We start from the raw sequence: 25,602 nt of genomic DNA, 5'->3' as shown, positions 1-25,602 counted from the left end.
GCAGAGGTAGAGGCCACAGGTCCTCCAGGAGCAACCCCAGTAGATTTGCGTACCAGGCCCTTCTTGGACAATCTGGAGAAATGAGAATTGCTTGAACTTTTTACCTTTTTATTCTTTTGAGAATTCTTGGGATCAGTGGAAGAGGTGGGAACAAGTAAACCATCTGGTAAAGCTATGGAGTCACCAGAGCATCCACCGCCACCACTTGTGGGTCCCTCGATCTGGAACAATAGCGCTTTAGCTTCTTGTTGAGATGAGAGGCCATCAGTTCTATCTGTGGAATCCCCCACCGACGTGTCAATGACACGACCACCTGAGGGTGAAGGCCCCAATCTCCTGGGTGGATGTTGTGTCTGCTGAGGAAGTCTGCTTCCCAGTTGTCTACTCCCAGATTGAAGATTTCCAACAGCGCCACCGCGTGTCTTTCTGCCCAGAGGAGAATTCTTGTTACCTCTGACATCGCAGCTCTGCTCTTCGTTCCTTCCTGTCAGTTTATGTACGTTACAGCCGTCACATTGTCTTACTGAACCTGAATGGCTTTATCTTGAAGAAGATACGATGCCTGAAGAAGGGCGTTGTGTATGGCCCTTAGTTCCAGAATGTTGATTGGAAGAATGGCTTCCTGACTTGACCATCTTCCTTGGAACTGCTCCCCTTGGGTGATTGCTCCCCAACCTCTGAGGCTTGCGTTGGTAGTTAGCAGAATCCAATTTTGAATCCTGAACCGGCGACCCTTGGTTAGGTGAGACGTCTGAAGCCACCACAGAAGGGAGATCCTGGCTTTTGGTGACAGACGTATCTTCTGATGCATGTGAAGATGTGATCCAGACCACTTGTCCAACAGATCCAGCTGGAAGGGTCTTGCGTGAAAACTTCCATACTGTAGAGCCTCATAAGAGGCTACAATCCTTCCCAAGAGGCGAATACAAAGATGCACCGAAATCCGGGACGGCTTTAGGACGTCCCGCACCATTGATTGGATCACTAATGCCTTGTCCCTTGGAAGGAACACCCGCTGTGTTTCCGTATCCAGAATCATTCCCAAGAACGGAAGCCTCTGTGTCAGTTCCAGATGAGATTTTGGGAGGTTCAGAATCCGCCCATGATCCTGGAGTAATTGAGTTGACAGGACAATGCTGTGCAACAGCTTTTCCCTGGACGGAGCCTTGATCAGCAGGTCGTCCAGGTACAGAATAATGTTTACTCCTTGCATGCGGAGGAGAAACATCAATTCTGCCATTACCTTGGTGAACACCCTCGGTGCCATGGAGAGGCCAAATGGCAGGGCCTGGAACTGGTAGTGACAGTCCAGTAGAGCAAACCTTAGATAAGCCTGATGAGGTGGCCATATCGGTACATGAAGGTATTCATCCTTGATGTCCAGAGACACCATGAATTCCCCGTCCTCCAGACCTGAGATCACCGCTCTCAGAGGCTCCATCTTGAGTTTGAACACCCATAAGTACGGGTTCAGTGACTTGAGGCTTAAAATGGGCCTTACCGAACCGTCCGGTTTCGGCACCACAAACAGGTTGGAATAATAAGATATGTTTTTAATTGCCTGCGCTAATGGATTGAGCTGCTTTCTTAGGAATGATTTTTGTAATATTTAAAAGAAAGCGCTGGGAATGTTAAATAAATATATGCATGTGATGAATAATTAAAATGTAAATATGAATATAAATATAAAGCGGTACCTGTAAAAAAGAAAATATTGTTATTAATATAATGTTTACACTCTTTTGAGTGAATGTGGAAAAGGAGGTGGCCAGCAACACTTTATTTCTACTGAATGTCCGTAAATTCCTACCTTTCCCTGTACTTAACTTCGGTGCCGTGGAGAACACTGATTGCTGAGATCGCCGGGTGCCAATTGAGAAGCCGCTGGAAGCCGCTACGAGCACTGCGGCTCTGATGTTGTTCGTCCGCGGCTGTTGGTTGTTGGCGGTGCTGGCGGTACTTACGAGTCCCGCTGAGTCCAGGGCTGGCAGCGTTTGCGTGTCCCGCTGTGTCCTCCGAGATGTACTCCGGCGTGATGTTATTACCGGCTTAAGTTGCAGCGGGTGTTTGATTCTGCTTGTGTTGCGGCTAATGAAAGGGATTTCCTCCTTAGAGTGTAAATGATGATCCCCAACGCGTTTCATGCACTTCAATGCACTCACTCACCTCCTATTCTATAGGAGGTGAGTGAGTGCATTGAAGTGCATGAAACGCGTTGGAGATCATCATTTACACTCTAAGGAGGAAATCCCTTTCATTAGCCGCAACACAAGCAGAATCAAACACCCGCTGCAACTTACATACATACACACATATATATATATATATATATATATATATATATATATTAGAGATAAGCGGGTTCGGTTCCTCAGAATCCAAACCCCCCCGAACTTCACCCATTTTACACGGTTCCGAGGCAGACTCAAATCTTTCCGCCTTGCTCGGTTAACCCGAGCGCGCCCGAACGTCATCATCCCGCTGTCGTATTCTCGCGAGATTCGTATTCTATATAAGGAGCCGCCGCCATTTTCACTAGTGCATTGGAGATGATAGGGAGAGGACGTGCAGCGTTCTCTCAGTTGTGTTCAGTGTGCTACAAATATCTGTGCTCAGTGTGCTGCAAATATCTGTGCTCAGTGTACTTGCAAATATCTGTGCTCAGTGTGCTGAAAATATCAACGTTCTCTGCCTGAAAAACGCTCCATATCTGTGCTCAGTGTGCTGCAAATATCTGTGCTCAGTGTGCTTTATTGTGGGGACTGGGGACCACCAGTATTATATAGTAGGAGGACAGTGCAGAGTTTTGCTGACCAGTGACCACCAGTATTATACGTTCTCTGCCTGAAAAACGCTCCATATCTGTGCTGCATTGTAGTATATAGTAGGAGGACAGTGCAGAATTTTGTTGACCAGTGACCACCAGTATTATATCAGTACGGTACAGTAGTCCACTGCTCTACCTACCTCTGTGTCGTCAAGTATACTATCCATCCATACCTGTGGTGCATTTTAGTTGTTGTGCGCAGTATATATAGTAACAGGACAGTGCATAATTTTGCTGACCACCAGTATATAATATATAGCAGTACGGTACAGTAGTCCACTGCTCTACCTACTTATGTGTCATCAAGTATACTATCCATCCATACCTGTAGTGCATTTTAGTTGTGTGCAGTATATATAGTAGGAGTACAGTGCATAATTTTGCTGACCACCAGTATATAATATATAGCAGTACGGTATAGTAGTCCACTGCTCTACCTACCTCTGTGTCGTCAAGTATACTATCCATCCATACCTGTGGTGCATTTTAGTTGTGTGCAGTATATATAGTAGGAGTACAGTGCATAATTTTGCTGACCACCAGTATATAATATATAGCAGTACGGTACAGTAGGCCACTGCTCTACCTACCTCTGTGTCATCAAGTATACTATCCATCCATACCTGTGGTGCATTTTAGTTGTTGTGCGCAGTAGTAGGAGGACAGTGCATAATTTTGCTGACCACCAGTATATAATATATAGCAGTACGGTACAGTAGGCCACTGCTCTACCTACCTCTGTGTCATCAAGTATACTATCCATCCATACCTGTGGTGCATTTTAGTTGTTGTGCGCAGTAGTAGGAGGACAGTGCATAATTTTGCTGACCACCAGTATATAATATATAGCAGTACGGTACAGTAGGCCACTGCTCTACCTACCTCTGTGTCGTCAAGTATACTATCCATCCATACCTGTGGTGCATTTTAGTTGTGCGCAGTATATATAGTAGGAGTACAGTGCATAATTTTGCTGACCACCAGTATATAATATATAGCAGTACGGTACAGTAGGCCACTGCTCTACCTACCTCTGTGTCGTCAAGTATACTATCCATCCATACCTGTGGTGCATTTTAGTTGTGCGCAGTATATATAGTAGGAGGACAGTGCATAATTTTGCTGGCCACCAGTATATAATATGTAGCAGTACAGTACAGTAGGCCATTGCTATTGATATATTACTGGCATATAATTCCACACATTAAAAAATGGAGAACAAAAATGTGGAGGGTAAAATAGGGAAAGATCAAGATCCACTTCCACCTCGTGCTGAAGCTGGTGCCACTAGTCATGGCCGAGATGATGAAATGCCATCAACGTCGTCTGCCAAGGCAGATGCCCAATATCATAGTAGAGAGCATGTAAAATCCAAAAAACAAAAGTTCAGTAAAATGACCCAAAAATCTAAATTAAAAGCGTCTGATGAGAAGCGTAAAGTTGCCAATATGCCATTTACGACGCGGAGTGGCAAGGAACGGCTGAGGACCTGTCCTATGTTCATGGCTAGTGGTTCAGCTTCACATGAGGATGGAAGCACTCATCCTCTCGCTAGAATAATAAAAAGACTTAAGCTGGCAAAAGCACAGCAAAGAACTGTGCGTTCTTCTAAATCACAAATCCCCAAGGAGAGTCCAATTGTGACAGTTGCGATGCCTGACCTTCCCAACACTGGACGGGAAGAGGTGGCGCCATCCACCATTTGCACGCCCCCTGCATGTTAGGTGCCGCGGTCCGCGGCGCCGCTCGGTCTGCTTCCGAGCGACGCTCGCGGCCGCCGCACCTCCCTCCCTGCCCGTCCGGCGCCTAGCAACGCCAGGACGCCGTGCGTACTGTAGCCGCCGGGTCCCTGGCAACGCTAGGACGCCGGGCGTCCTCAGCCGCTGGGTCCATAGCAACGGGGACGCCATTGGCGAACCGCGTTCCCCGTTGCCAGATAAGAATGACTAGTTGCTCGTGCAGCAGGGCAGCTGCACGGCAACTAGTAATTAGGGTCTGGGGGCTGGTCTTGTTGGCCCTCCTGTCATTGGCCAGCAGGGTCTTTTTATGGGAGCCAGCACACTGCAGCCTCGCCAGTGATAGCTTCCTGTATGCTGTTCCTTCCTTGCAACGTCTGTTCCTGGTCAGCTGTATCTGGTCGATCCTGCACCCTGTGCTCTGAGTCCTGGAGTTCTGAAGCCGGTCCTGGGAATCCTTCCTGTCCAAGTGAACCTGTTGCAGTCATCTGGGGGTTCTCGCTTGTTGGGATTCTCTCCCGGTTTCGTGAGTAGCGGCTTCTGACGCGTGTTGCGGCCTAGACCGCTTAGTCCTTGTGTTAATTTTGTATTGGTGGTTTTTGCGGAGGTTTCCGCTTTTCACTGTCCTCCCCGGTACGCGGCGGTGCCGTGTGGGGGTGTGGACAGTGGTATCTTTTGTTGTTCTTTTCCTTTGGCGGCGTGCCGCACATATATTTAGTTTTAGGGTAGTTAGTAGCCCCTAGCTTTCTGTTTGCTTTAGTTAGAGGTCCCCTTGTTATTATCCTGTCTCGGTTCACGCCTTGTCTCACTCTAAGACCTGGGGGCATCTGAGTTGGGCAGACCTAATCCGCCCTTCAAACGCGGCTGCCGTGGGCCCAAGAAACCATAGTCACTCAGGCGTGAACTGACCACATGGGTAAAACAATGGAGGTAGGGTGCTAGGGGCTATTCCCGTACCATCCCTTATTTCAGCGTCACGTCCTGGTGCTCTGGACTCACTACGCAACATCTCTCTAGTTCTGAGCATCAGGAACGTAACATTATCACCGGACCAAAAACAGCAACAAAAAAAGAATAATAAAAAGAGTTATTTGTTTTTGGTGGGCCTTGAAATTCGGCCTCATGAATCCGGCAGTATTAGGACCGAATCCCAGCCAGCTTTTGGCCAACCAGATTCAGGAACTAACTCAGATGGTTCAGGATCTTACTCTTCGGGTGAGATCGCAGGAAGATCTTTTGCGAGCCTCCCCGAGTATGGTTCCAGAACCAAAGATGCACCTTCTGACCGTTTTTCAGGTAACCGAAAGGATTTTTTTAATTTCAAGGAAGCTTGTAAGCTTTATTTTCGTTTAAGGCCCCGATCCTCTGGTACTGAGTCTCAACGGGTCGGGATTGTGATGTCTTTACTACAAGGCGATCCGCAAACCTGGGCTTTTGGGCTAAAAGCCGATGATGTTGCCTTGCTATCTGTAGATGCCTTTTTTAAGTCTCTAGGCCTTTTGTACGATGACCCTGATAGAGAAGCATCGGCTGAGAGCCACCTGCGTGCACTTAAGCAAGGGAAAAATCCAGCAGAGGCGTATTGTACCGAGTTTCGCCGTTGGTCGAACAACTGTGGCTGGAATGACCCGGCCCTGCGCAGTCAGTTTCGCCTCAGTTTGTCTGAAGTTATTAAAGACAGTCTCCTTCAGTACCCCGCTCCAGAGACTTTAGACAAACTCATGGAGCTTGCTATTAAAATTGATCGTCGTCTCCCGGAGCGGAGGGCTGAAAGAGGAGCTAGTTTCAGGCCTAGTCCATTTGTGTATACTTTCGCTGAGGACGTCGAGGAGCCCATGCAAATGGGTCTCTCCCGGCTGTCCCCAGAGGAAAGAACCAGAAGGCTAAATTCTGGTCTTTGCTTGTATTGTGGTGGCAAGGGACATATCGCGCGTAATTGCCCGAATAAGCAGGGAAATGCTCTGACCAAGTGAATTGTGAGGGGGTTCACTTGGGTCTGCAATTGATCTCCTCTACTGATTCCTTATTAGTTCCTGTAAAAATTTCCTTTAGTAGTCTCAGTTCGTTGGGGTCGGCCTTCGTCGACAGTGGAGCTGCGGGAAATTTCATGGATCTTGGTTGGGCTCAGGCTTTGGGCGTTCCACAGATACCTTTGGATAAACGTATCACCATACACGGCTTTGATGGTGGTCCGCTTTCTAAGGGGGTAATCACTCACCGCACACCTCCAGTACAACTGACAGTGGGGGCCCTACATTCGGAGAAGATTGAATTTTACCTTACCCATTGTCCGGCTGTCCCCGTAGTTTTGGGTCACCCCTGGCTTGCCTTTCATAATCCCACCATAGATTGGCGTTCTGGGGAGATTTCCCGATGGGGCCCCTTTTGTGTTAAGGAATGTATTTCCCGTCCAGTCCGGGTTGCGGCAGTCACCCCAGAACTTATTCCTTTGGATTATCAGGACTTTGCCGATGTTTTTTCCAAGGGTAATGCGGATATTTTGCCTCCTCATCGGTCCTATGACTGCGCTATTGACTTAGTTCCCGGTGTCTCTTTGTTTAAAGGGAGACTATATGCCCTGTCTGGGCCGGAAACTACGGCAATGAATGATTATGTACAGGAGAGCCTAAAAAAAGGCTTCATTAGGTCCTCGAAATCTCCATTGAGTGCAGGGTTTTTTTTTGTTGAGAAAAAAGATGGGTCGCTCAGACCATGTATTGATTATCGGGCTCTCAATAAAATTTCTGTTAAAAACACCTACCCCCTGCCACTGATTTCAGTACTATTTGATCAGCTCCGGACTGCCGTTATCTTTTCCAAGATCGATCTTAGAGGGGTTTACAATCTCATCTGAATAAAATCTGGGGATGAGTGGAAGACGGCTTTCAGCACACAGTCGGGACATTATGAATACCTGGTGATGCCGTTTGGGCTGTCTAATGCTCCTGCTGTATTTCAAGATCTCATTAACGACGTCCTTCGCGACTTTCTAGGAAAGTTCATAGTCGTTTATTTAGACGACATTTTGATTTACTCTGAGTCTTTTGAACAATATATTACCCATGTGCGACTGGTCCTTCAGAAGTTACGGGAAAATCATTTGTACGCTAAACTGGAGAAATGTGATTTCCACATCACAGAAGTGTCCTTCCTGGGGTATATTATTTCTCCTAAGGGGTTTTTCATGGAACCAAAAAAAGTCCAGGCCATCCTAAATTGGGCACAACCCACGAACTTAAAAGCAATTCAGCTCTTTTTATGGTTTGCAAATTACTATAGGCGTTTTATTCATACCTTCTCAGATTTGGTTGCTCCTATTGTGGCATTAACTAAAAAAGGAGCGGACCCTTCCAATTGGTCGCCTGAAGCCAAGTCTGCCTTCCTGGCCTTAAAGCAGGCCTTTGTCTTAGCTCCAGTACTCAGACACCCTAACCCGGTTCTCCCCTTTATTGTCGAGGTAGATGCCTCAGAGGTTGGAGTGGGGGCTATCCTTTCTCAGGAAGACCCGGAGTCTCAGGAATTACACCCATGTGCCTTCATGTCCAGAAAATTCTCCTCCGCAGAATCCAACTATGATGTTGGTAATCGAGAATTGTTGGCAGTTAAATGGGCTTTTGAGGAGTGGAGGCACTGGCTGGAAGGAGCAAGGCATACCATTACGGTGTTTACTGACCACAAGAACCTGCAGTATATTGAGTCAGCTAAACGGCTTAATGCTCGACAAGCACGTTGGGCGCTGTTTTTTACTTGTTTCAGGTTTTTTATCACCTTCAGGCCCAAGAATACAAAAGCCGATGCCCTGTCACGTTGTTTTCTTCCGGTTCACAATAACCACCCGGCTACTACCCCCATAGTCCCATCGTCTGTCATCCGGGCTGGCCTCACACAGGATTTATTTACACAGCTAGTCCAGCTTCAGCAGCAGGCTCCCAAAGTCACTCCTGCAGATTGTCTGTTCGTCCCTGAATTTCTGAGAGGCACTGTTCTAGCTGAGTTTCATGATAATTAGGTTTCTGGTCATCCGGGTATCACTAAGACCTTGGAGTTAATCTCTCGCTCAGTGTGGTGGCCTAATCTTTCTAAAGATGTAAGGGAATTTGTCCGTTCCTGTCAGGTTTGTGCTCAGTACAAGGTATCTCTATCGTTGCCGGTCGGGCAACTCATGCCTCTAGCCATTCCTCTCAGGCCATGGTCACATATATCCATGGATTTCGTGGTTGACCTTCCTCTCTCAGCTGGATTTCGAGTCATTTGGGTGGTAGTAGACCGTTTTAGTAAGATGGCCCACTTCATTGCTCTCCCCCGATTACCCTCTGCTCAAGGGTTGGCAGTTTTATTTCTCCGCCATGTGTTCAGGCTCCATGGTTTACCCAGGGATATTGTCTCTGATCGGGGACCGCAATTCATCGCCCGTTTCTGGAAACGTTTTTGTGCCTCATTAAATATGAAACTCTCTTTAACTTCTGGGTACCATCCACAGTCTAACGGACAAACTGAACGTGTTAATCAGTCGTTAAAACAGTATTTACGGCTATATTCGGCCAAACTTCAGAATGATTGGTCTGAATTTCTTCCTTTGGCCGAGTTTGCCTATAATAACTCTTGTCATTCTTACACCAAGGAGTCCCCATTCTTTTCGGTCTTGGGCTTTCATCCTAGAGCCAATTCTTTTTACACTCATTTTCCAGTCTCCTCGTTGATCTTAACTTCCCGTCTCAGAATGATTTGGAAAAAGGTGCACCGTGCCCTTAAGAAGGCTGCCTTCCGAGAAAAAAAAATTTCTGATAGGTTCCGACGCCCATGCACTTTTAAGGTGGGAGATAGGGTGTGGTTGTCAACCCGCAACATCAAGCTCCGACAACCCTCGGCTAGATTGGGACCCAAATTTATTGGACCGTTCCTTATCGTTAAGAAGGTCAACCCAGTTGCTTTCCGGCTACGCTTGCCTAAATCACTCAAGATTGGCAATACTTTTCACTGTTCCCTTCTGAAGCAGTATTTTTCTTCCAGGAGATTCCCTCGGAAGACTTCCCAGGGTAGACCTCCGGTGGATGATCAGGGGCAACAAGAGTTCATGGTGGAGAAGGTTTTAGATTCCAGAGTTTCCCGGGGCCGGCTTTATTTTTTTGGTTCACTGGAAAGGCTATGGCCCGGAAGAAAGGTCTTGGGTCCTGGATAACAATTTACATGCCCCTAAACTTAAGAGATTATTCTTTCAGGAATTTCCTCAGAAACCCGGCTTTAGGGGTTCTTTAAGGGGGGGTACTGTTAGGTGCCGCGGTCCATGGCGCCGCTCGGTCTGCTTCCGAGCGACGCTCACGGCCACCGCACCTCCCTTCCTGCCCGTCCGGCGCCTACCAATGCCAGGATGCCGTGCGTACTGTAGCCGCCGGGTCCCTGGCAACGCTAGGACGCCGGGCGTCCTCAGCCGCTGGGTCCATAGCAACGGGGACGCCATTGGCGGACCGCGTTCCCCGTTGCCAGATAAGAATTATTAGTTGCTCGTGCAGCAGGGCAGCTGCACGGCAACTAGTAATTAGGGTCTGGGGGCTGGTCTTGCTGGCCCTCCTGTCATTGGCCAGCAGGGTCTTTTTATGGGAGCCAGCACACTGCAGCCTCGCCGGTAATAGCTTCCTGTATGCTGTTCCTTCCTTGCAACGTCTGTTCCTGGTCAGCTGTATCTGGTCGATCCTGCTCCCTGTGATCCTGAGTCCTGGAGTTCTGAAGCTGGTCCTGGGAATCCTTCCTGTCCAAGTGAACCTGTTGCAGTCATCTGGGGGTTCTCGCTTGTTGGGATTCTCTCCCGGTTTCGTGAGTAGCGGCTTCTGACGCGTGTTGCGGCCTAGACCGCTTAGTCCTTGTGTTAATTTTGTATTGGTGGTTTTTGCGGAGGTTTCCGCTTTTCACTGTCCTCCCCGGTACGCGGCGGTGCCGTGTGGGGGTGTGGACAGTGGTATCTTTTGTTGTTATTTTCCTTTGGCGGCGTGCCGCACATATATTTAGTTTTAGGGTAGTTAGTAACCCCTAGCTTTCTGTTTGCTTTAGATAGAGGTCCCCTTGTTATTATCCTGTCTCGGTTCATGCCTTGTCTCACTCTAAGACCTGGGGGCATCGGAGTTGGGCAGACCTAATCCGCCCTTCAAACGCGGCTGCTGTGGGCCCAAGAAACCATAGTCACTCAGGCGTGAACTGACCACACGGGTAAAACAATGGAGGTAGGGTGCTAGGAGCTATTCCCGTACCATCCCTTATTTCAGTGTCACGTCCTGGTGCTCTGGACTCACTACGCAACATCTCTCTTTTTCTGAGCATCAGGAACGTAACACTGCAAGTGCTGGAAGGAGCACCCGCAGTCCAGTTCCTGATAGTCAAATTGAAGATGTCACTGTTGAAGTACACCAGGATGAGGATATGGGTGTTGCTGGCGCTGAGGAGGAAATTGACAAGGAGGATTCTGATGGTGAGGTGGTTTGTTTAAGTCAGGCACCCGGGGAGACACCTGTTGTCCGTGGGACGAATATGGCCATTGACATGCCTGGTCAAATCACAAAAAAAATCACCTCTTCGGTGTGGAATTATTTTAACAGAAATGCGGACAACAGGTGTCAAGCTGTGTGTTGCCTTCTTCAAGCTGTAATAAGTAGGGGTAAGGACGTTAACCACCTAGGAACATACTCCCTTATATGTCACCTGGAGCGCATTCATCAGAAGTCATTGACAAGTTCAAAAACTATGGGTGACAGCGGAAGCAGTCCACTGACAACTAGATCCCTTCCTCTTGTAACCAAGCTCCTGCAAACCACACCACCAACTCCCTCAGTGTCAATTTCCTCCTTAGACAGGAAAGCCAATAGTCCTGCAGGCCATGTCACTGTCAAGTCTGCCGAGTCCTCTCCTGCCTGGGATTCCTCCGATGCATCCTTGAGTGTAATGCCTATTGCTGCTGGCGCTGCTGTTGTTGCTGCTGGGAGTCGATCATCATCCCAGAGGGGAAGTCGGAAGACCACTTGTACTACTTCTAGTAAGCAATTGACTGTCCAACAGACCTTTGCGAGGAAGATGAAATATCACAGCAGTCATCCTGCTGCAAAGCGGATAACTCAGGTCTTGGCAGCTTCGGTGGTGTTAAACGTGTGTCCGGTATCCAGCGTTAATTCACAGAGAACTAGAGAATTGCTTGAGGTAGTGTGTCCCCGGTACCAAATACCATCTAGGTTCCATTTCTCTTGGCAGGCGATACCGAGAATGTACACAGATGTCAGAAAAAGAGTCACCAGTGTCCTAAAAAATGCAGTTGTACCCAATGTCCACTTAACCACGGACTTGTGGACAAGTGTAGCAGGGCAGACTTAGGACTATATGACTGTGACAGCCCACTGGGTAGATGTATTGCCTCCCACAGCAAGAACAGCAGCGGCGGCACCAGTAGCAGCATCTCGCAAACGCCAACTCGTTCCTAGGCAGGCTACGCTTTGTATCACCGCTTTTCATAAGAGGCACACAGCTGACAACCTCTTACGGAAACTAAGGAACATCATCGCAGAATGGCTTACCCAAAATGGACTCTCCTGGGGATTTGTGACATCGGACAACGCCACCAATATTGTGCGTGCAGTACATGTGGGCAAATTCCAGCACATCCCATGTTTTGCACATACATTGAATTAGGTGGTGCAGAATTATTTAAAAAAACGACAGGGGCGTGCAAGAGATGCTGTCGGTGGCCCGAAGAATTCCGCCACTGCGTGCCGAAGACTGGAGCACCAGCAAACACTCCTGAACCTGCCCCGCCATCATCTGAAGCAAGAGGTGGTAACGAGGTGGAATTCAACCCTCTATATGCTTCAGAGGATGGAGGAGCAGCAAAAGGCCATTCAAGCCTATACAGCTACCTACGATATAGGCAAAGGAGGGGGAATGCACCTGACTCAAGCACAGTGGAGATTGATTTCAACATTGTGCAAGGTTCTGCAACCCTTAGAACTTGCCACACGTGAAGTCAGTTCAGACACTGCCAGCCTGAGTCAGGTCATTCCCCTCATCAGGCTTTTGCAGAAGAAGCTGGAGAGATTGAAGGAGGAGCTAAAACGGAGCAATTCCGCTAGGCATGTGGGACTTGTGGATGGAGCCCTTAATTTGCTTAACCAGGATTCACGGGTGCCCAATCTGTTGAAATCAGAGCACTACATTTTGGCCACCGTGCTCGATCCTAGATTTAATACCTACGTTGTATCTCTCTTTCCGGCAGACACAAGTCTGCAGAGGTTCAAAGACCTGCTGGTGAGAAAATTGTCAAGTCAAGCGGAACGTGACCCGTCAACAGCTCCTCCTTCACATTCTCCCGCAACTGGGGCTGCGAGGAAAAGGCTAAGAATTCCGAGCCCACCCGCTGGCGGTGATGCAGGGCAGTCTGGAGCGAGTTCTGACATCTGGTCCGGACTGAAGGACCTGCCAACGATTACTGACATGTCGTCTACTATCACTGCATATGATCCTGTCACCATTGAAAGAATGGTGGAGGATTATATGAGTGACCGCATCCAAGTAGGCACGTCAGACAGTCCGTACGTATACTGGCAGGAAAAAGAGGCAATTTGGAGGCCCTTGCACAAACTGGCTTTATTTTACCTAAGTTGCCCCCCCCCCCCCCCTCCATTGTGTACTCCGAAAGAGTGTTTAGTGCAGCCGGTCACCTTGTCAGCAATCAGCGTACGAGGTTACTTCTACAAGATGTGGAGAAGATGATGTTCATCAAAATTAATTATAATCAATTCCTTTGTGAAGACATTCACCAGCAGCAATTGCCTCAAAAAAGTACACAGGGACCTGAGATGGTGGATTCCAGTGGGGACGAATTAATAATCTGTGAGGAGGAGGATGTACAAAGTGAAAGGGGTGAGGAATCGGACAATGAGGAGGAGGTGGACATCTTGCCTCTGTAGAGCCAGTTTGTGCAAGGAGAGATTGGTTGCTTCTTTTTTGGTGGGGGCAAAAACCAACCCGTCATTTCAGTCACAGTCGTGTGGCAGACCCTGTCGCTGAAATTATGGTTTTGTTAAAGTGTGCATGTCCTGTTTATACAACATAAGGGTGGGTGGGAGGGCCCAAGGACAATTCCATCTTGCACCTCTTTTTTCTTTAATTTATCTTTGCATCATGTGCTGTTTGGGGACTATTTTTTAAATCTGCCATCCTGTCTGACACTGCAGTGCCACTCCTAGATGGGCCAGGTGTTTGTGTCGGCCACTTGGGTCGCTTAGCTTAGTCACACAGCGACCTTGGTGCACCTCTTTTTTTCTTTGCATCATGTGCTGTTTGGGGACTATTTTTTTAATCTGCCATCCTGTCTGACACTGCAGTGCCACTCCTAGATGGGCCAGGTGTTTGTGTTGGCCACTTGGGTCGCTTATCTTAGTCACACATCTACCTCATTGCACCTCTTTTTTTCTTTGCATCATGTGCTGTTTGGGGACTATTTTTTAAATCTGCCATCCTGTCTGACACTGCAGTGCCACTCCTAGATGGGCCAGGTGTTTGTGTCGGCCACTTGGGTCGCTTAGCTTAATCATCCAGCGACCTCGGTGTAAATTTTAGGACTAAAAATAATATTGTGAGGTGTGAGGGGTTCAGAATAGACTGGAAATGAGTGGAAATTATGGTTATTAAGGTTAAAACTATGGGATCAAAATGACCCCCAAATTCTATGATTTAAGCTGTTTTTGAAAGTTTTTTGTAAAAAAACACCCGAATCCAAAACACACCCGAATCCAACAAAAAAAAATCAAGGAGTTTTTGCCAAAACGCGTCTGAATCCAAAACACGGCCGTGGAACCGAATCCAAAACCAAAACACAAAACCCGAAAAATTTTCGGTGCACATCTCTAATAAATATATATATATATATATATATATGTTCTAATGGTAATTCAGTAACAGCTTCAGTGTTTAAAAGTGGTTCACCAAGGAATCCTTAAATGACAACTTAATATGCGTACCAGATATGAAATGATCAACCGCTTTGTACAGGGTGCCTTTACATCAGGGGTTCCCCTTGTGCATGCTCCTTTTCCTCTTGCATCCGTCCGGATCCGTGTGAGGAGTATATATGTGCAAATATGTAGAGCAATGTATCATTAATATGCTCTTAATAGTGACTACGTGATGAGTTTGTGCAAAAAATGCTGTAAAAAGTGATTACGTGCAATAAAGTGCTGGAGTGCTAATATTATATTCGTAGTTAGGTACAGTAACCCATATAGGTAATGTGATCAATTACCAATTGTTGAGGGTGCAACACCAATTATCAATGTTTATATAAGGAGAGAATATTATTTCTACTCATAAAAATGCACTCACGTTTGGCACTGCACTGTATTGGAGGTTTTTCTTATCAGTCAACCATCAATATGGGGTGCCTTAAGATTGGGGAATACTCCCATAAGGGAAGAAAAAGCCTCTAATAGTGTAATTCCGTTTTTAATTTTTTTTAATACATTCACAAAAAAGACAAAACATATAGATGGACTCGTACATCATAAATAAACATAAAGAGCTTATCTGAGTGTTATCTCAGGAGAGCGGAGTGATGGCGAATACCCAACGCATTTCGTCCCTTTGTATACGCTGGGACTTCCTCAGGGGTCAAGTGTGGCGTGCCCTGCACCCATAGGGTTTTTCTATCATAATCATGCACTTGGAAAAGGCGCGCTCGTTCACGCCACGTTGGCCGCATGGTAGCGGCGAGTGAGCATGTGTAGTAAATTCACGAGCGCCGCGCGCTCACGCCGCTATCGTGATGCGGAAGTAGTGAGCGCGCATGCGCGAGATCCAAAAGCCGCACGTTATCTACTAAACGGCCACCGAACTACACTTGAAAGTTGCCATTGCGCATGCGCGTCCCATCTAGTAGATCGCGCACTGCAAAGGGCTTCAGCTGGCACATACCATACATAATGGTATCAATTTAGGTGCAGGGATCGTCACACTTGGGAAAAAATACAGGATCAGAAACATTTAATTATGCGCTCGGAGGCTGCACATTATATATTTCATAGAGCGACAGTATATCAAAATAAATATGTACCAATGTAGTACGTTATTGGTGTCAGATGCAGTAGTACAAAATATGTTTAAGATGATAATCGATCAATGTTGAACTTTCCTCATTGAAATGTGTACTGTTGTTCCAGCTTCCCACAAATGACAGCTACATAATGTGGTGCTGGAGAAACAGTCATCACATAAAGCAGAATATTAACCCCCGATCTCTGGGGCATTAGGAAATAGAGTATAAAATAATACCGTGACATAGTATAACCATAGGGGAATGGATATTACGGGCATATAGGCATAAGAATAACATCAATAAAAAATTCATTAAAAAATTCATTTAATATTTCTAAAATAACAACTATAAAGGACTGCAATAAATAATGTGTAAAACTATAGAAATGTTCATTCAGACCAGCTGGCATAAGGGTTCCAAGGGTTTGAATCCAAAACATTTCTCTTTGTGCTAGTTTCTTGTCCCTATCACCACCCCTAGCCTAGTACTACATGTTCAATGGCTTTAACCGTAATTTGGTCCGGATTTGAGTTATGGACCTTATTAAAGTGCTTGGGAACTGAGTGATTGTCCATTTTATTTTTAATGGCCCTTACATGTTCCTGGATTCTGAGACGAAAACTATAGAATTAATGAAACCGTATTAATTAAGAAAATAGAGAGAGTGGAGAACGAGGTGATTCAAAGAAAGGAAAAGAAGTTCCAGAGGGATTAACAGGATTATTGCAATGACCGAATTAAGCAATGGAATAAGAACAGAAACAACTATGGAACCAGGAACAGAAACTATGAATTGAATCAGTATTCTAATAACAGACGAGAGGACGGATGGACCACAGTCACTTTCAAACCGAGTAGGCAACCGAATAGAGGTCCAAATACACCAAGAAACAGACCCGTAACAACCAGGAATCGCTACTCAGCCCTCAATAGAGTGAATTCAGAAAGTGACAGCTATTTTTTATCACCAGCCATGCCTGCATGGAGGGACAGATTCAAAAGAAACTCCATCAAGGAAAGCGTCCATACGGCCTCACCTCTGAAAAGATCCATAAGGGAAGAAGAGGAAGAAGAGCAGGATGCTCTCAACGCAAGAAAAAAGAACCGATACTAATTACAGACATTGAAGAAAAAGAGAAAGGTATATTCAACATCTCGAATAAGAAATTGACAAAAGCAGAAGTCTCACTCCTAGGAAAAGGGTTTTCATTTGCTCCCACTGCCAAACCAAATAAATTCCAGGTATTCTTGGATCTAAACAAATTTGTAAGCAAACTGACTCTCAAAAGGCATTTTCTGAAAAACGACACTGGTGTGATAAAAAACTATGAAGACACCATTAATAAATCTGGCCTAAAAACTAGCTCGAAGTACTACCCCTTGGAATCAAAGAGCAGCCAGATAGATCTTTTTTATGCATTGGTCAAGAAAGATCTATGTGAAGATGATCATCATATGAAGATTAAAGATAACCTTACCAACTTTGAGAAAAATGCCCTAAAGGAAATAAAAAATGACACTACAATAGTTTTAAAATCCGCTGACAAAGGGGGCGGCTTGGTGATAATGGACAGAAAGGACTACGAAGTAGAAGCTCGTAGATTACTGAGTGACGGGAATTCCTATAAAAAACTGGATAGGGACCCGGCGGAAGCATTCGTATCCGACCTCAGGAATATCTTGGTGGAAGGCCTGAGGGCAGGTATTATAAATAAGGACGAATTCCAGTTCATGATCAAAAACAACCCTATTATACCTATCTTCTACTTCCTGCCAAAGATCCACAAAAGCCTCACAAATCCTCCTGGTCGCCCCATAGTTGCTGGTATAGAGTCTGTCACAGCCAATATTTCAGAATACGTAGAAATATTCCTTCATAAATATGTCATGGCTGTTTTGAACAACTTGAAGGATGTAGAATGGGAAGATGATTTCCTATGGGTAACCATAGATGTTCAGTCTCTCTATACGTCAATAGTATACCTAAAAGGGATTGAATCATGCAGGGAATTCCTACGAGGTGACCCCACTCTAGAGGAGGAACATAAGGAGTTCATATGCCTTTTAATTAATTTTATCCTCACGCACAATTATTTTAAGTTTCTTAACGATTTTTATCTGCAGGTCTGTGGGACTGCAATGGGTACGGTTTTCGCTCCCAGTTTCGCCAACTTACACATGGGGAGCTGGGAGAAAGAATTCATATATAAGAATGATAAATACCATCCCAACATAATTTTGTATCGCAGATATATTGACGATATCTGATCTGGAAAGGAAATGAGGACTCTTTTATTGAATTCTTCCATTTTATTTCTGCGAATGATTATAATCTCACTTTTACGTATAAAAAAACCGGACTGAAGTAGAATACCTGGATCTAGTTCTTATCTCCGAAGGAACAAATATAACAACTAAGAACTACATAAAGGCAGTGGACAAAAATAGATATCTTCACTTCAATAGTGGACATCTAGAGAAGTGGAAAACCAACATTCCCTTTTCACAGTTCTGTAGATTGAAGAGGAATTGTATGAAGGAAGGAGACTTCCAAACACAACTTGACACTTACTCCCAGAGATTCGAGGAATGGGGTTACCCCTAGAGGACCATTAATGTGGCAAGAGAGAAAACCAACCAAACTAAAAGAGAAGACTTGCTGAAGTATAAAAGCAAAGATGTGACTAACGACCATCAAGTTAATTTTATTACCACCTATAGTGCTGGAGAAAAAATGATTGAAGGAGCACTAAAGAGACACTGGCACATCCTGAAAATGGACAAGGTTCTGAACCCTATCTTACCAGAACGACCGAGGACTATCTACAGGAAAGCTAGGAACCTGAAGGACATCTTAGCACCTAGCTTACTGAGACCTATCCCAGTGGAACCTGCAGATTCATGGATGAAATCAAAGGGCTTTTTTAAGTGCAACCATTGTTGCATCTGCAAATATGCACACAAAGATGGGAAGAAATTTATCCCTTCCAATTCATCTGAAATCCCTAATAAATTGCTCCACGACCTATGTAATTTACTGCCTGGAATGTTCATGTGGACTAAAGTACATAGGCAAAACCAAGAGAGTTCTCCGTCTCAGAATGCAGGAACATGTAAGGGCCATTAAAAATAAAATGGACAATCACTCAGTTCCCAAGCACTTTAATAAGGTCCATAACTCAAATCCGGACCAAATGACGTTTAAAGCCATTGAACATGTAGTACTAGGTGCAAGGGGTGGTGATAGGGACAAGAAACTAGCACAAAGAGAAATGTTTTGGATTCAAACCCTTGGAACCCTTATGCCAGCTGATCTGAATGAACATTATGAACTGACTCATTTTCTATAGTTTTACACATTATTTATTGTAGTCCTTTATAGTTGTTATTTTAGAAATATTTAATGAATTTTTTAATGAATTTTTTATTAATGTTATTCTTATGCCTATATGCCCGTAATATTCATTCCCCTATGGTTATACTATGTCACAGTATTATTTTATACTCTATTTCCTAATGCCCCAGGGATCGGGGGTTAATATTCTGCTTTATGTGATGACTGTTTCTCCAGCACCACATTATGTAGCTGTCATTTGTGGGAAGCTGGAACAACATCTAACATGGATTCTGGTTATTATATTTAGCCATGAATTGTTGGATATTTTGAGTTATTTAGCCATGAATGGTTGGATATGGTGAAATAATATACTAGGGGTACAATAGTTCATGCCCTTAGTATATTATTTCACTAGATCTGAAGAATATTATTATAATATATAATATATTATATGGAAAATTAAGTGTAAATATATGAAATAAATGATATATATATATATATATATATATATATATATATATATACTAGAAACAAATCAGGAGAGCGCACTGGTAAATGTAAAATAGTTCACTTTATATAGAAATAAGTAATATCCACATACATTGCAGTTAAAACTTCCAAGCTCCGTGAAGTTCACACGACCAGCAGGTTTATGCTCAATCGAGCTGGAACTGTCTCGTCGGCTCTGAACCTGGCGGGTGATGTCACAACGTCCTCAGCAGATAGCCACGCCCAACGCGTTTCGACCAATCACAGTCTTCGTCAGGGGATGTGGTTAATGTGCATAGGCAAGGTGTTATATACCCGTTCCGATTCAAAACAGCTGTTACTCAATCTTTATGCTATTTAGTCACACATTCACATTTAGTGATCACATGAAATTATAATAGAGAAAAATTAAAATTTTCTCACCAAAAACAGAGTATCCATGCAGGCTTTTCAGTGAGAATTGTCTAATCCATTTATTGCACATCCTTTGGTTTATAATTTATTATACTACAAGTATCCAAATACGTTAATTACCACAAACAGGTCTTCCACAATCTAGCTATCTGCTAGTAACAACAATTGATCCCAGCTGTTCATTCGAGAGGCAGAAAATGGCATTGACACTTCTCACTTCACAAACTTAAAAACTATCTATACCAACAACAATTCATTTTAATAGTATATATACTTTAAACCTTTAAAAACATATACACACGGAACATAATTTAAAAATATAATACCATAATTACCATATTCGTTACAGAGGCTTATATGTAACATTTTACTGCAAGCGATATTTTAATACTTCGGACTGCTAATTTTAATTGATCTTTTTCCAAGTTAGTAAGGGTTTTAAAAACATCGGTCAGCTTCTAATTTAAGTCTAACGTCTCTAGCTAAGGAGGAATTTATGTGCTGTAAAGTGTAGTGTGTCAGCCATGAATCCCCTCATCGATCCACTCGCCGGGACTCCACCGCTGCCACGTCTGGATCATCAGAAGGGGCCTGACTTACACATTAACAATGTAGGAAGGGTACTATATCACAGCCCTCATTAAGACCAAAGGGTACAAATGTATTTAGTGTATAGATCCAGTATGTTTCTCTCTGACTGAGTTTTTTCAACAAGTCCCCACCTCTCTCATCCAAGCAAACTTTCTCTATTGCCTTAAAGGAGAAACCATTTAAACTAGATTTGGTGCATTCTGCAAAATGACGTGGAACACTATGATTATCTACCTTATGCAGTATATTGCGTGTGTGTTCTAATATACGTAGTTTCAACGTACGCTTGGTCTTTCCAATATAGCGTTTCCCACATTTACACTCCAGCATGTAGATCACATGAGTGCTCAAGCAGCTTAATTTACCTTTAATTTTCCAGGATTTATCATTACATGAGTTAGAGAATTGTTTGTTATCTCTGTTTACAAATTGACACATTTTACATTTGTTGCAGGGAAAAAAGCCTTCTAATCTATTTCCACTTTCATAGTTATCAACTTTTTTCATATTGCTAGGAGCTAAACGATCCTTCAGGGAACATGATTTTTTATATATGATCCTAGGATGTTGTGTGATCACATCCTTAAGTAAAGGGTCAAGGCATAATATGCCCCAATGTTTATTTAAGATTTTCTTAATCTCCCCCCCACCTTTGTTAAACCTGGTCACGAAGGGTACTCCAAGCTTATTATTAAACTCCTTGTCTTTTGTTCTATCTTTATATACCAAAAGTTCTTGTCTATCTCTATTTAACGCTTTTTCATAGCATTTCTGTATAAGCATATCTGGGTACTTCTTCTCTCTAAATCTTTCACTATAGATCTGAGCCTGTTCTTTACATTTCTCTTGTTCCGAACAATTACGTTTCAAACGAACGAACTGGGAATACGGGATATTCTCTATCCATTTTTTATAATGGCAACTTTGGAAGTGTATATAACTGTTGCGATCTACATCTTTAATATATGTATAGGTACCAATCTCTGTTCCCTCACTTGATTTTCTACTATCCAATACCAGATCTAAAAATTCTATAGTGTCACTATTATACTTATAAGTAAAGTGTAGATTATATTCATTATTATTCAATTCAACCATAAATTCATCCAGCAAATCTATGCCTCCAGACCATACTACAATGATATCATCTATAAAGCGCTTATATTTATGTATATATTTCAGAAACGGATTGTTATTAAATATAAACTCCCTTTCCCATTTCCCCATATACAAGTTTGCTAGACTCGGAGCGTAAGGCGTCCCCATAGCTACGTCGCACTCCTGATTAAAAAATATTCCCTGAAAATTAAAGTACTTATTCTTAAGTATATAATTAATGCAATCCAAAATGAACTCTTTCTTATTATCACTCATTTTCACGTCTTCATCCAGAAACATTTTTACAGCACTAATTCCCCCATCGTGTGGAATACTCGTATATAGGGCCTCGACGTCAATCGTTACCCAATTATACTCAGTTTTCCACTCCAAGTCACCCATTTCTTTAAGGACCTGTGTGGAATCCTTGATATAAGACGTTAAACCTAAGACATAATCCTTTATATGCGCATCAATAAATTCAGACATGTTTGATGAAGCGGATCCAATTCCAGAGATTATTGGGCGACCGGGGGTTTTATCCAATCGCTTATGAATTTTAGGTAAACTATAAAATAAAGGAACCCGAGGGTGCGGATTGAACATAAAACCTAGTTCATCCATACTTATACTACCATTTTTCACACCCCTATCCAGAAGTAATCTAATTTCTTCAACAATTCGTTCAGTGGGATCTTCTGTTAATTTTTTATATGTTTTATTATCACTCAGGAGTCTCTCACACTCCATCAGATAATCCATTCTATTTAATAGAACTATACCTCCCCCCTTATCTGCCATTTTAATGACAAGTAGGGGGTCATTCTCCAAACTTTTTAGTGCTGCTCTCTCTCCTTTATTTAAATTATCTTTAAATCTAAATTCATTACTACACATTTTATCCAAATCCTTTTTAACTAGATTAGAAAACGTATCAATAAAGTTTCCCCTTGATTCCACTGGATAGAAGTTAGATCTCTTTTTAAAGGCATTAGAAATATTTACAGTCTCTCCTGTTTCAATAATTTTTTTTATTTTTAGCAAAATGGCGTTTTAAGGTAAGGTTTCTGGTGAATTTATTTAAATCTATAAACAATTCAAAACCTTTTGGAGCAGTGTTAGGGGCAAAAGATAAACCCTTTGACAACAGAGAAATTTCGTCTTTACTTAACACATGATTTGATAGATTAAAAACATATGTTTTTAATGGGAGTTCTGTTTCCTCATTTTTACCCCTCTTTCCTCCTCTCTTGCCTCTCTTTGTTCGTCTTTCTTTCTTTTTGTCCCAAATGTTGGGCTGGGGTTCGACTCCCTGTTGTGTAAGTTTCTCCGTTCCCTCCAATTCCGATCTCTCTGAAAAAAATGTGTATTCTGTTTTCTATAGTCAGGTGTAGTTAATGTTTCAAATCTGTTTGTCAAAGGGATCCTAAAATCTTCTCTTTCATTACCTTTATAATACCTCCTATTTGTATACTGTGTTTTGTATTGATAATTTGCTTTAACATTTGTATTCCAATCCCTCCTTTGTTTAGGCCAATTTCTAATTGTTCCCTCTCTATAATCAATGGTATCCCGTTTTGAACTTGCTAACCTTAGTTTCTAAGATCTCACTTTCTAATTTTTTAATGCGCATATCCCCCTCACTTTTAAGATCGTTTAACTCCTTTAGATCTTTAATGGGATCTAGTTGTTTCTATAATTCACTAATTTCTTTATCTATATCATTAGAGAAATATGTTGAACATAAAAGGGTACCAAGGGGGCTGAGGCTTTTTAAAAAAACGACTTTTGGTAACGAAAGACAGACTTTTATGCAGGAATGGAACCAGATATTAGAATCAATGGATTTAATGAGGCTTATTATCTCAGAAAGAAAAAAAGAATTGGTTGATATAGATAAAGAAATTAGTGAATTAGAGAAACAACTAGATCCCATTAAAGATCTAAAGGAGTTAAACGATCTTAAAAGTGAGGGGGATATGCGCATTAAAAAATTAGAAAGTGAGATCTTAGAAACTAAGGTTAGCAAGTTCAAACGGGATACCATTGATTATAGAGAGGGAACAATTAGAAATTGGCCTAAACAAAGGAGGGATTGGAATACAAATGTTAAAGCAAATTATCAATACAAAACACAGTATACAAATAGGAGGTATTATAAAGGTAATGAAAGAGAAGATTTTAGGATCCCTTTGACAAACAGATTTGAAACATTAACTACACCTGACTATAGAAAACAGAATACACATTTTTTTCAGAAAGATCGGAATTGGAGGGAACGGAGAAACTTACACAACAAGGAGTCGAACCCCAGCCCAAAATTTGGGACAAAAAGAAAGAAAGACGAACAAAGAGAGGCAAGAGAGGAGGAAAGAGGGGTAAAAATGAGGAAACAGGACTCCCATTAAAAACAGATGTTTTTAATCTATCAAATCATGTGTTGAGTAAAGACGAAATTTCTCTGTTGTCAAAGGGTTTATCTTTTGCCCCTAACACTGCTCCAAAAGGTTTTGAACTGTTTATAGATATAAATAAATTCACCAGAAACCTTACCTTAAAACGCCATTTTGCTAAAAATAAAAAAATTATTGAAACAGGAGAGACTGTAAATATTTCTAATGCCTTTAAAAAAAGATCTAACTTCTATCCAGTAGAATCAAGGGGAAACTTTATTGATACGTTTTCTAATCTGGTTAAAAAGGATTTGGATAAAATGTGTAGTAATGAATTTAGATTTAAAGATAATTTAAATAAAGGAGAGAGAGCAGCACTAAAAAGTTTGGAGAATGACCCCCTACTTGTCATTAAAATGGCAGATAAGGGGGGAGGTATAGTTCTATTAAATAGAATGAATTATCTGATGGAGTGTGAGAGACTTCTGAGGGATAATAAAACATATAAAAAATTAACAGAAGATCCCACTGAACGAATTGTTGAAGAAATTAGATTACTTCTGGATAGGGGTGTGAAAAATGGTAGTATAAGTATGGATGAACTAGGTTTTATGTTCAATCCGCACCCTCGGGTTCCTTTATTTTATAGTTTACCTAAAATTCATAAGCGATTGGATAAACCCCCCGGTCGCCCGATAATCTCTGGAATTGGATCCACTTCATCAAACATGTCTGAATTTATTGATGCGCATATAAAGGATTATGTCTTAGGTTTAACGTCTTATATCAAGGATTCCACACAGGTCCTTAAAGAAATGGGTGACTTGGAGTGGAAAACTGAGTATAATTGGGTAACGATTGACGTCGAGGCCCTATATACGAGTATTCCACACGATGGGGGAATTAGTGCTGTAAAAATGTTTCTGGATGAAGACGTGAAAATGAGTGATAATAAGAAAGAGTTCATTTTGGATTGCATTAATTATATACTTAAGAATAAGTACTTTAATTTTCAGGGAATATTTTTTAATCAGGAGTGCGGTGTAGCTATGGGGACGCCTTACGCTCCGAGTCTAGCAAACTTGTATATGGGTAAATGGGAAAGGGAGTTTATATTTAATAACAATCCGTTTCTGAAATATATACATAAATATAAGCGCTTTATAGATGATATCATTGTAGTATGGTCTGGAGGCATAGATTTGCTGGATGAATTTATGGTTGAATTGAATAATAATGAATATAATCTACACTTTACTTATAAGTATAATAATGACATTATAGAATTTTTAGATCTGGTATTGGATAGTAGAAAATCAAGTGAGGGAACAGAGATTGGTACCTATACATATATTAAAGACGTAGATCGCAACAGTTATATACACTTCCAAAGTTGCCATTATAAAAAATGGATAGAGAATATCCCGTATTCCCAGTTCGTTCGTTTGAAACGTATTTGTTCGGAACAAGAGAAATTTAAAGAACAGGCTCAGATCTATAGTTAACGATTTAGAGAGAAGAAGTACCCAGATATGTTTATACAGAAATGCTATGAAAAAGCGCTAAATAGAGATAGACAAGAACTTTTGGTATATAAAGATAGAACAAAAGACAAGGAGTTTAATGATAAGCTTGGAGTACCCTTCGTGACC

This window comes from Pseudophryne corroboree, chromosome 9 (assembly GCF_028390025.1).
Source record: "Pseudophryne corroboree isolate aPseCor3 chromosome 9, aPseCor3.hap2, whole genome shotgun sequence".
Classification (NCBI taxonomy): Eukaryota; Metazoa; Chordata; class Amphibia; order Anura; family Myobatrachidae; genus Pseudophryne; species Pseudophryne corroboree.
This window is presented reverse-complemented; position numbering follows the sequence as displayed.